This window comes from Akebia trifoliata, chromosome 2, assembly GCF_017979445.1.
Source record: "Akebia trifoliata isolate Shusen 1 chromosome 2, ASM1797944v1, whole genome shotgun sequence".
Taxonomy (NCBI): Eukaryota; Viridiplantae; Streptophyta; class Magnoliopsida; order Ranunculales; family Lardizabalaceae; genus Akebia; species Akebia trifoliata.
In genome coordinates, this window is record NC_141376.1 from 15,846,393 (window position 1) to 15,857,848 (window position 11,456).

Consider the following 11,456-nt stretch of genomic DNA (forward strand, 5'->3'; position numbering starts at 1 on the left):
TAAAAGATAAACTATTGGAAAATGACTTCAAAACCTAGATTTTTTTTTCTTCAAAACAAATCATATTCATGAAGATGATGAGGGCATGCAGATACGTGATTTTTGAATCTAAAGATCACCATTACATGGATTTGGAGTTGCCACCATCTTTTTTTTTTATAAAAGGGTTCTGAATGAGCACCTGGAAGATATTTTTTTGGAAATGTGTGTTTTTGTAGTGACTCTTGTACGGATTCATCATGTTGGTCTACCTAAGATCTAGGTTAGGGAGAGAAGAAGGTGTTAGGCATCCCTATCTATCCATCAAAAAGGAGTAACCTTTAAAAATTACAATTTTTGGAAATATAAAAAGAAAGGAAATATTTTGAGAAAACAACGATTTTGTACCCTTATCCGTAAGGGACTTCTGATGTCGACTTAAATTAGGAGGGTCATCTCATTGAGAGAAGAGACCCTACCATGCTTTGCTTTTAGAGAATAAGTTTTGGAAAAATGTCAATTTTGCAGTTATGGGCCAATTCTCATGGAATGAGAAGGACCCAACTTCCTTTAGCCTCAAAATGAGTTTTGTGATGTGTGCAACTTATGATTAGGGATTAAAGATGATATAATTTTACTTTTAAAAGGGGCTTCAACCCCTACACATTGACCGAATCGAGGTTCGATATACCAGAGGTAGAGGAGGGTTAGAATTACATCCTTTGACTATTCTGAATAAAAATAATAATAAGAGAAGTGAGAAGGATAGAAAAGGGAAGATGGAGGGGAGAAAAGAAGCATTTTCACGTCACTTTGTCCTTTCTCAACCTTATCTTTGGAGTCTTCTTTTCTTGAATTTTCTTCCTCTTGATCTCCTAATATGCCTTTTTGTTCTTGTATTTGAACTTGAGGATGATAGTAAAGGTATTTTAGTATAGGGATTGTGAGTTGTGAGTTGTCAGTTGAAAGAGTTTTTTTTTTTATAAGTATAAAATATACTGAAGAAAAGAGAGGAACAAAATATAAGAAGAGAAGGCCGATGTAGCCCTTCAAATAAAAGCAAAAACGAACGAAAAAATACCAAAACATCAAAAATTACAAAAGGAATTCCATCTAAAAACAAAGTCATCAAAAGTAATTCCTATAAACTCTATGTTCAGATTTGACCGAAGGTACAAAAAGCCCAAGATCTCCAAGAAAACGCCATGAGAGCTCGCTTTACTTTTGAAAACCCTGTTATTTCTCTCGTCCACAACCCCCAAGCAATAGTCGAGGGAAGCATAGCCCAGAGTAGTCTTTTTCTGAAGGAGAAAGCATTATTGGCCTATTCTAATAACAACAAGAAGAACTTCCGAGGTAAGACCCAGTTAATACAAAAAAGCCCAAGGAAAATGAACCAAATATCATGAGAAAAATAGCAGTAAATCAAAATATGGTCAACCGATTCCCCATCCCTCAAGCAAAGGGGACAACAGTTGGGAGTGATCCATCCTTGAGCAATCAAATTGTCTATCGTAAGAACCCTCCCTAAGGAGGCCAACCAAATAAAAAAGAAAATTTTAGAAAGAACTAACTTGGTCTAAATGTTGGACTCCGAGAAGGATTGCTCAACGAAAGAGATTAGCCACTTGTGGAAAAAGTGGACAGAGAATCTTAGATTCTTCGCCCTCGTTCATTCCCACTTATCCTGAATGTTTTCATTGAGATGAAAGGAATACAAGAGATCAAGGAAAGATGTCACCTCTTTTAGCTCTCAATCATTAAAATTTCTCTTGAACCTCAACTCTCAAGTAAAAGTGGAGTCGTTGCAAATCAAACACTACTGGATCGAGCAGTTCTTCTTAAGAGAATAGGCGTAAAAGGATGGAAATTGAGTTGCTAGAGACGATGTGCTACACCAAATATCTTCCTAGAATTTGATTTTATCCCCCATGCCCGCTTTAAATCTAATCCCACTCTCAAAGTCCTCGCTCACTTTGAGGATCCCCTTTTACATACTGCACCCATACGAGCCTTTAGCCTCACCGTTATACCAACCTAACCTCTTCACTCCGTACTTAGTCATAATGACCCTCCTCTACAGACAACCCCTCTTCTCGCCAAACCTCCAAAGCTATTTCCCTAAAAGCATTCTATTTACCTGTCTTAGACCCCTAATCCCCAACCCTCTATTCTTTTTGGGCATGGAAATCAACTTCCATCTTACCAGGTGGTACTTCCTCCTACCATTCATATCATTTCACAAAAAATTTCTCATAAGCCTTTCCAATCTAATTTCTACGGACTTAGGAAGCAAGAACAATGAGAGGAAGTAAATAGGGATACTAGTCAAGGTGCTTTTGATCAAAGTTACTTTCCCTCCTTTTAATAAATATTTGGCCTTTCACGTGCTCAACCTTTTCTCCAATCTCTCAATCACACCTTCCCAAATACTATAACTATTGTAAGGAGCTCCCAATGGTAAACCCAAATAAGATGTGGGTAAAGTATCATGCTCACAACCCAAAGTTGTGGCCATCAAATGAATATCATTCACATCTCTAACCCCCAAAAGTTTACTCTTCTGCAAATTTATATGTAATCCTGAAATAGCCTCAAAACAATATAATAAGACACGTAACACTCTCACCTGATCCCTCGAATGGTCAAGATACACCAATGCATCATCCGCAAATTGTAAGCAGGAAATCAGAGGACCGTCATTGTTCACCTTAAACCCCAATAGCTTTTTTAAATCAACCACTCTTCTAAACAATCTATCCAAGGCCTTTACCACTATAAAAAACTATAAAAAAATAAGAACGGAGATAAAAGGTCCCCTTGCCTCAACCTTCTTGAACCCTTAAAGAAGCCAATCGGACTCCTATTGACTAAAATCGAATAAGACACTGTTGTAACGCATTTCATGATCCAACCGATCCACTTTGCTCCAAAACCCATCATCCCCATCATATATTTCAAGAAGTCCCAACTCACATGATCATAAGCCTTTTGTAAGTCTATTTTTCCAATCATTCCCTCTTGCTTGTTCTTAATCCTCAAATCAAGACATTCGTTGGGCATCAACACTCCATCAAGAATTTTTCTTCCCCTAATGAAGGCCCCTTGCTCTTCATTAATAAGATTAGGAAGAACCACTTTCAATCTCGAAGCTAACACCTTGGAGATACTTTTGTACACTGAACTCACCAGGCTAATAGGTCTGAAGTCTCCTCGTTTATCCGTCTCGACTTTGTTGGAGATCAAGGTCACAAAGGTGTTGTTAAGGCTGTAATCAAGACAATTCTTATCTTGTAACTCTTCGATGACTTTCATGAAGTCATTTGAGACGATTTCCCTACAAAGTATGAAGAATTCCATAGTAAATCCATTTGGCCCTGGAGCATTATCCCCACTCATCGAAAAAATAACTGATCTAACCTCCTCCTCACCAATTTGTCTTTCCAACCACGCTCTATCCTCCTGATTTAATGACTTGAACTCTAAATTATTCGGTTGAGGTCTTATGTATTTCTTTTCCTTGTAAAGATCTTCTTCTGTGGAAGTTGACAACTTTGTGAAAAAATTTGGTGTTATTATCCTCTTCTTTCAACCATTTGACCCATTTGACCCTCGATTTTTTGCTTCCAACTTATCTCCTCCATAAGCGCCACTCTTTGAAATTCTAGTTTTAATTCCATTCTTTTACTTATTTTTACTATATTCAATTTCCCTTCTTCCTCCTTTTCATCCAAGGTTTTGATTTCTTTCAAGATCTTCTTTTTTCACATCGATTCTCCCCAAAACCTTTTTATTCCACACTTTCAACTTACCTGTTAAGTATTTGAGTTTATTCTTAAACACACAACCTGGATTTCCTATGGAAGGGTCCACATGTTTTCAAATCTGAACGATATGGGGTGTCTTCTAGGTTGCCCTGCCTATAGAAAGATGGGGGTGTGATCTGAAATTGGGCTAGACTGGATGAATGAATCACATTTTGAAACTTATCCTCCCTTACATTGTCAACCAAAAACCTATCTATTCTGGACATTCTTACGTTACTTTGGTTATTAGACCACGTGAATCGTCTACCCAGAAAAGGGAAGTTCATTAAGCAATGTCTACCAATAAATTCACTGAAATTTCTCATGTCCTTTGAAATATTTGAACCCCTATTTTTCTCGTGAGTGAATCTGGTGACATTGAAGTCCCCTCCCAGTACCCAATGTTTCTCCCAGTAACCCGTTACATCTTCAAGCTCCTCCTAGAATTGCATTCTCTCCTTGTTAATAGTTGGCCCATAAATCCCTGAGAAAACCCACTGAAAATCTTCGTCACTACACTTACATAAAATAGAAATAGAAAAGGCCCCCACTAACTTATTTGTAACTTGGATCCAATCTTTATTCCACATCATAAAAATCCCACTGGTTGAACCTAAAGCAAGGAGGGCTATCCAATCGATGTTACTCCCCCAAATTTCCTTAATGATCTTATCATCGCAGTTAGCTGATTTCGATTCTTGAAACGTAACAATGAGGGGATTTTTACTTCTAATAAAAACTTTCACTGCAGCCATTTTTCTCCTATCACCCAACCGTCTCACATTCCAAGATAAAATTCTAAACGACATTGGAAATCAAACAAAGACCCAAAACAACCGACCACAACCTACCTCTTCTCCACCCTGACCAATTCCTTATCCACTCTTGATTTGAATAATCACCTTATCATCTCCAAAGGGACGATCACCACCAATTCATTATGCTCACCAACCTTATAGCTACAAATTTCCTGATTATTCGCAGAGTCTATGTACCCAAACTTCTCAATTTCGTACACTCTATTGTTGCAATTAAGTTGTTCCTCTAGAAAATTCTCTCTCAAGTCTCCGACAACCACTCTCAAAATCAAGGAGGACTCTTTATCCACTATCTTTGGGACTATACCAAAATCTTCTACCAAGTTCAGGGCTTCGCTAGCTAGCCATTCCACAATTTCCAATTCTGTCCTAACTACCTCTTCCGCACGCATTGCCACTGACAGCTTATCCTAGTCTCTGCCGACTCAATTTTCATAATTATACATCCCTGTCCAATGAGCAACTTCCACTTCTACTAGTTTCTGAGTATGATCTAGTGATACCAAAGCCAACTAACCGATACCTTCCCTATTCTCCCTACTTCCCTCCTCCTCTAAAACAAGCTCAAAGGATTGGAAGGAATCGACGGAGGCTACAGAAAATCGAGACTTGTCCATATAGAAAAAACCACGAAGAACAAATAGAAAGGCATCCCAAGAAAATTTCAAAGAAGCTAACACAGAACCCTAATGGAAAATAAGGTAGGAATTTTCACGAGGATATAAGGAAAGGACCTGAAGAAGAGTGTATGGGCAAATAAAGTCTCTCACTTTCAAAGCTTCTGGGTTAACAATCCCTCTATTATTATTGCTTGGATAGTTGAGAGAGTTTTTTAAAGGGATTGATAGGGATGAGAGAGATTGAGAGTTGAGAGGCTTGAGAGATGAGATTTAAGCATTGGGGAGGGGGGGTGAAAGAAGGAGGTTTTATAGGATTTTAGGAGTAGAATAGAGTGAAAGTGTGAAATGATGAAGAATGGCATGAGACTTATGGGTAAGGTTTAGGAAATTTAAGATTAGGGGAGGGGCATATATGAAAAATAGTGTAAATGGGTTATTTTTTACCCAAGTGGGTTGGATCTTTCAACTCATATGGGTTGAGTATTAAGTGGGGTTAAGGGGTGTGGGTGTTGGTTAGAAGAATAATTACGTAAGGGGGGTGGTTGTTGACATTTTGGGAGGATGGAGGAGATGGTGACAAGTGTCAAAAGAGGTATAAGGGTGTGTGTTAGGTGAGTTGATTAAGGAGAAGGGGATGGGGGTGGAGATAGTTTATGGAGTGTTTTGAAGAGAATGTGATGGGGTTAAGTTATGACATGGGTGTGGGTTGGTTAACTTTTTGAGAATAATGATGATGTTGGGTAGATAGATTTATGGAGGTGAGTTGTGGTGGTGACTTATGTCCTTCATTGATGATCATTGATTTTTATGGTGATTGGTTGTGATCATGTATATGATTTTGAGCTTGAGTAGGGGGCTTGGACTTAGGAATGGGTAATAGTTTAGGTTGGGTTGCATTAGAATTGGATTAGGTCTATTGAGCTTAGGGGTTGAGTTGGACTTGATTAGGTTATGGATTGAATTTGAATGAAGGTGGGATTAAGATAAGATTTGGATTTGATTTGATGGGCTTAAGGTTTTGATAGACTTTTTAGAAGAGGGTTAGAATGGTGATAAGTTGAGAAGATGATGGGGTTTAGGTATGCCTTACTATGGGTCCATAGGACTATTGAGAGTTTTAGGGTCTTTGATTTGAACAAAAATGTCAAAATTTAAAGATTTGGGCCCTTAAGCCCGTAGTCACTTTTGGCCACAAAATGTTCTCGTGACTAATTACATTTTAATTTAAAAATTAAGATATAATTAGCAACAAGTAACTTTTGTAAAAAAAGTAACTTTCTTGCGATGAAATTCAACTTAGGCCAAAAACATATATATTTTTGTTTTAATTACTTTTTTTTTTTAATTCACCTATGTTAATAATCTGATAATTATTAATAATAAATAACAATCAACAATAAAATGAAATTCAAAGACACAATAATATTAAACAAATTATAAATTATAATATACAAAATATTACATTATAAATGTCCAAATGATAATACATAAATGAAGGAAAAAAAGAAAAAAAGAAAAAAAATGAAGCTAAAAAACAAAACCCATATGTAATTTGTAAAATAAAACAAAAATAAATATAATTAGACAAGTGTAGATGCATTAGATAATAAGAGCCGATTTGGATAAACCCCGATGGGTTGGCTCAATGGCAATTTCAAACTAATAAGCGATAAAAGTCCGTAGGTTGTGAGTTCAACACCCAATATAAGCAATAATTCCTCAGGGCTGGTGAGTGTGATATGCGGGCGTTGCACGTGCCCCGGGACTAGTCCTTGGAAAAGACTATGGTCTATGGACTGGGAAAAGCCCATATACAAGCTCAATTTGCTATCTACATAGATACCTGGTTATCAAAAAAAGAAAAAAAAAATAGCCTATTTAGATATACTTTAAAAAGTAACGTTTTTTTATTTATTTATATACTTTTGAAAGTTAGAAGGTAATTTTTAATTCATTTTAGAAAACTACTTTGAAAAAGTTGAAAAAATAAAAAACCTTACTGTTTAAAAAAGGGAGGGAGTAGACAATCTGGAGCCCATTTCCCCTGTAGTTCTTGTTCTACAGTCCATAGAATACCACATTCAAGGAAAATAACAACACATCCCTCTTGGATTCATGGTTTAGATTAGATTTGAAAATAAAATTATCAAATTTTTTTAGCCTTAATCAAGTGTTTGAAAATGGACAATCATTGTACTCATATTTAAACGATTGGATGCACTCATCTTGATGACGTGGGACACCCACAAACGTCGACATGGGCTACAGGAGACTTGCGCTATAGAGGATCTGCTCCCTTAAAAAACAAAAGAAAGTTACTTTCTACTTTTTAAAAGTTATTTTCTCCCAAAGTTACTTTCTTCCTACCTACTTTCTATTCAAACAAGGCCTAAGGGCTAGGAAAAAGTAAGATCAAGTTATGAAACAAGATAAAGAGTTGAAGTTACTAGAATTGTAAGTATGACTATTTGATGACCAAGCTTAGAATCATATAAAAGGCATGTCTTAGAATGTCTAAGTAGGAAATCTAAGCTAATTTACTCCCAAAACAACTAAAATCAAGATCAAGCATATAGTATTTGAGATACTTAGCATAAGGAATAATATTCATCAAAGCTAAAAGATTAGTTTAAGCAAAGAAAGAGAAAATAGAACAGAGGAAGACCTAGATTAGAAGTAAAATAATTAACTAGTCTAGTATGAGTAAAAGTGTAAAACTGAGAACAAAATACTAACCCACCAAAAAAAAAATTATCATGAGAAGAACTAAAAACTGGAGAGATCCATTTGTAACCCGTTAGAAATCAAATCAAACCCAATGTATACATCCTTGACACAAAGCTAATTTACTGTTAAGAAAACAGGTGCAATCGAAAACAAGAAAACAAATCGAAAAACAAACACAAGATGAAATCACACAAAGAAACACAGATTTTACGTGGTTCCCTCAAGATTGAGGTAAGTTCACGGATCACACTAATTCCCCTACGAAGAGAAAACTCGCATTTACAGATTACACCCTTTCACCAAAAATGAGAAATATAAATACCCCAGGAAACTTAACTAGGGTTTTACATAATATTAGTGAAATTACGAACATTTACTCCCAAAACATCTAAAATCAAGGATATAGTATTTGAGATACTAAGCTTAAGGAATAATAATCATTAAGATTAGTTTAAGCAAAGAAAGAGAAAATAGAGTAGAGGAAGACATAAAACAAAAATAAAATAATTAACTTAAGAACAAAATACTAACCCACTCAAAAAAAAAAAAACAAGAACTGAAAAGAAGAGAAACCCATTAGAAATCAAATCAAACCCAATATATACATCCTTGACAAGAAGCCACTTATGATGAAAAAATCCACAAAAAAATTCCTTTCTTTGTGGCAAATCAAACACCAGTTTACGATCAGTGACAGACCTTAGTTGATAAAAATCATAAACAATGCACAATGACTACGCCCAGACATCCACACACACACACACTCTTCCTTTAAACTTGTTTCACTTTTAAGAAGTTCTAACCGCTCAAACAAACATAGAAATCAAATCAAACCCAATATACGAATACTTGAAACAAAGTTACCCATATTGAAAAAATTCACATAAAATTTCTGAAACACACGTAGAAACAAATCTCTCCATGATACCACAAAGAAGAAAAGGCAAGCAAAAGCCAAAAATGGTAGAAAAAGAGGCCCCTCACCTTCTGAGAAGAAAGGAAAGGGTGTAATGAAACACCAGAAGCAAAATGGATCAATCCTTCAGCTTTAAAGTTTTTATTGCATCCCAACTCAATGAATTCTGGAATCTTTTCTTTCCTTCCTATTGCATCACAGAGAAATGGGTTCAGTATGTTAAATAGGTTCCATCTCCAAAATAAGAGAAAGATAGGAATATTTTACCCGCAATTATAGGATCGTCTCCTTGTGTATCGATGTGAACATCTTATCGTCGAGCTCACCCCTTTTTATTTAGAGAATTGATATTGTCACACCAATTTGTACTAATGCCACACCAACTGTGTGCAATTCTTAGTGATTTATATAGGAATTGGTAAGCCATCAGTAAAAGTTGGTGTGGCAATAATAGCTTTATTTATTTATTGTTAAGCTCACCACCTTTTATTGTCGGGTTTGACATCTTCTATTTATTTCTTTCTATTTTCCTTTTTCATCTTCTTTCTTCTCCATCTTCAACACATCATCTTCTCCTGTGACCAAGATGCAAAAAATTACATGGTTCAACATCGATAATTGAAATCGCAACCTAATCGGAAAAGAAATATGGAAAATAGTGAATCTTTAATAGTAATCCTTTGAAACCCTTAAATCATTTGCTTAAATGTTGGTTTAGATCATACTTCTCATCCTTGAACCCTCTCCCTTCATTCCTTTTTCTCCATTCAATATGTATCTCATATTTATGCAAATATAAAAAATGAACATATGACACGCATGTCATACATTACTTTTGTTCAATTTGTCAAGAGTGCACATCTGACATATTGAAACTCATGTCAAGAGTGCACATTGACTCATATTATATTTTCATTTTTATTTTGATTATCCAAGGTCATTCAATTGATACGATATTTTAAACCATGGATACAACTCATTTTTTGTTAGATTTAAAAAAAAAAAAAAAAAAATTTGATATGAATGCAAACACCACATTGCATATTTATTTCATTATGTAATTTTATACCTTTGAGTGTAGATTTCGAATTCTATTATACGAGAGCTCAACCTAGAACATACTAATTTTGATGTAACAAAATACTTTGCCACCTATATGGTATGTATTTGATATGAGTTCGGTGTTAGTTTTTTCATTCAAAATTATCATTTATATGTAAGATTAATGTTGCGTTATTTGATTGTAGATCTTTTACTCTCATTATGAACTTATTGATTGGTGTTGATGAATTGAAAAAATCTTGAGGGACAATTGTTGTTATTAAAAAAATCAAACAACTCGGAAAAGACCCTTAGAATCAACTTTGGTTGCAAAAGAGGTGAGAAATTTAAAGATCACAAGAAGAAATTTTTTGAGAAGTCTACTCGTAGACGCACTGGGATGAAACTATGCGATTGTCCATTTTTACTTAAAGGAATGAAGCTTCTAAAAGACGATGAGTGGAAGGTTAAAGTTCAATGTGGTATTCATAATCATCTATTGACAAATAATTTTGAAGGATATTCTTATATTGGAAGGTTCACAATTGACGAATTATATATTTTGAAGGATATGGACAAGAGAGGTGTAAAACCTAGGGACGTCCTAAATATCTTGCAGCAAATGGATAATTTTAATGCATCCACTATGCAGACAATAGACAATGCTCGACATAAAATCAAGATTACTGAATTATATGGAAGGACATAGTTGTAGCAATTGATGAAGAATTTGGATAAGTATGGGTATGTGGAATGGAATAAGAGGAATGAGGATAAAATCATTTTGAGGGATCTATTTTGGGCACATCCTAAGTCCATTCAACTAAGAAGATGTTTCCTGTATGTGTTGTTTATGGATTACGCTTATAAAATAAATAAGTTCAAAAATGCCTTTATTACAGATTGTGGGGGTTACATCAACTAGCATAACATTTTGTGTGATTTTTGTATTCATGATGGCGGAGAACGACGAAAATCATGTGTGGGCTTTGAAATGTTTGAAGTATACCATTGGCTCTAAAGCATTTCCTTCAATTATTATAAGTAATAGGAAATTGACTTTGATGAATGAAATAATAAGGGTGTTTCCAAATGCAGTCATCCTTTTTCGACGTTTCCACATATCATGAAATGTGATGGCCAATTGTGAATGTTATTTTGAAAAAGATGTAGAATGGGAATCATTCTTATCTTGATGGTCTGGTTGGTGCATTCAACTACAGAGATAAAATATTCGGATCGACTTTTAGCTCTTGAGATGAACTATGGATAATAATTAAGTATTTGAGGTGCCCAAAAAATTGGAGGGCCCTTAGAGTTTAGTGGCGTGTAGGTAAAAATTTCTTAAAAAGAAAAATTTTACTAAATGGACTATTAAGACAATCCCTAAAACTTAGGGATTAATTAGAAAGAAATTCCTCCACTAGGATCCTTTGAGTAATTTTCCCTAAAAGAAATTCCTTCAAAAGACCAAAGTAATATCAAGCAAACTCTGATCTAATCCATTGGGATGGTTATGGCCTGGCCCAAACCTGACCTGATCCAGTCC

The 11,456-nt window shown here is 35.2% G+C and overlaps 1 long non-coding RNA gene across 1 annotated transcript; it reads right to left on the reverse strand.

Annotated features, from left to right (window-relative positions):
* Window positions 1–897: 897 nt before the first annotated feature.
* On the reverse strand, window positions 898–9,117 carry LOC147409780 (uncharacterized). The gene is made up of 3 exons (XR_015175389.1): window positions 8,935–9,117; window positions 7,224–7,512; window positions 898–7,066 (listed from the first exon to the last, which is right to left on the reverse strand). It is a non-coding gene; the product is annotated as an uncharacterized LOC147409780 (long non-coding RNA).
* Between the last annotated feature and the right edge of the window lie 2,339 nt (window positions 9,118–11,456).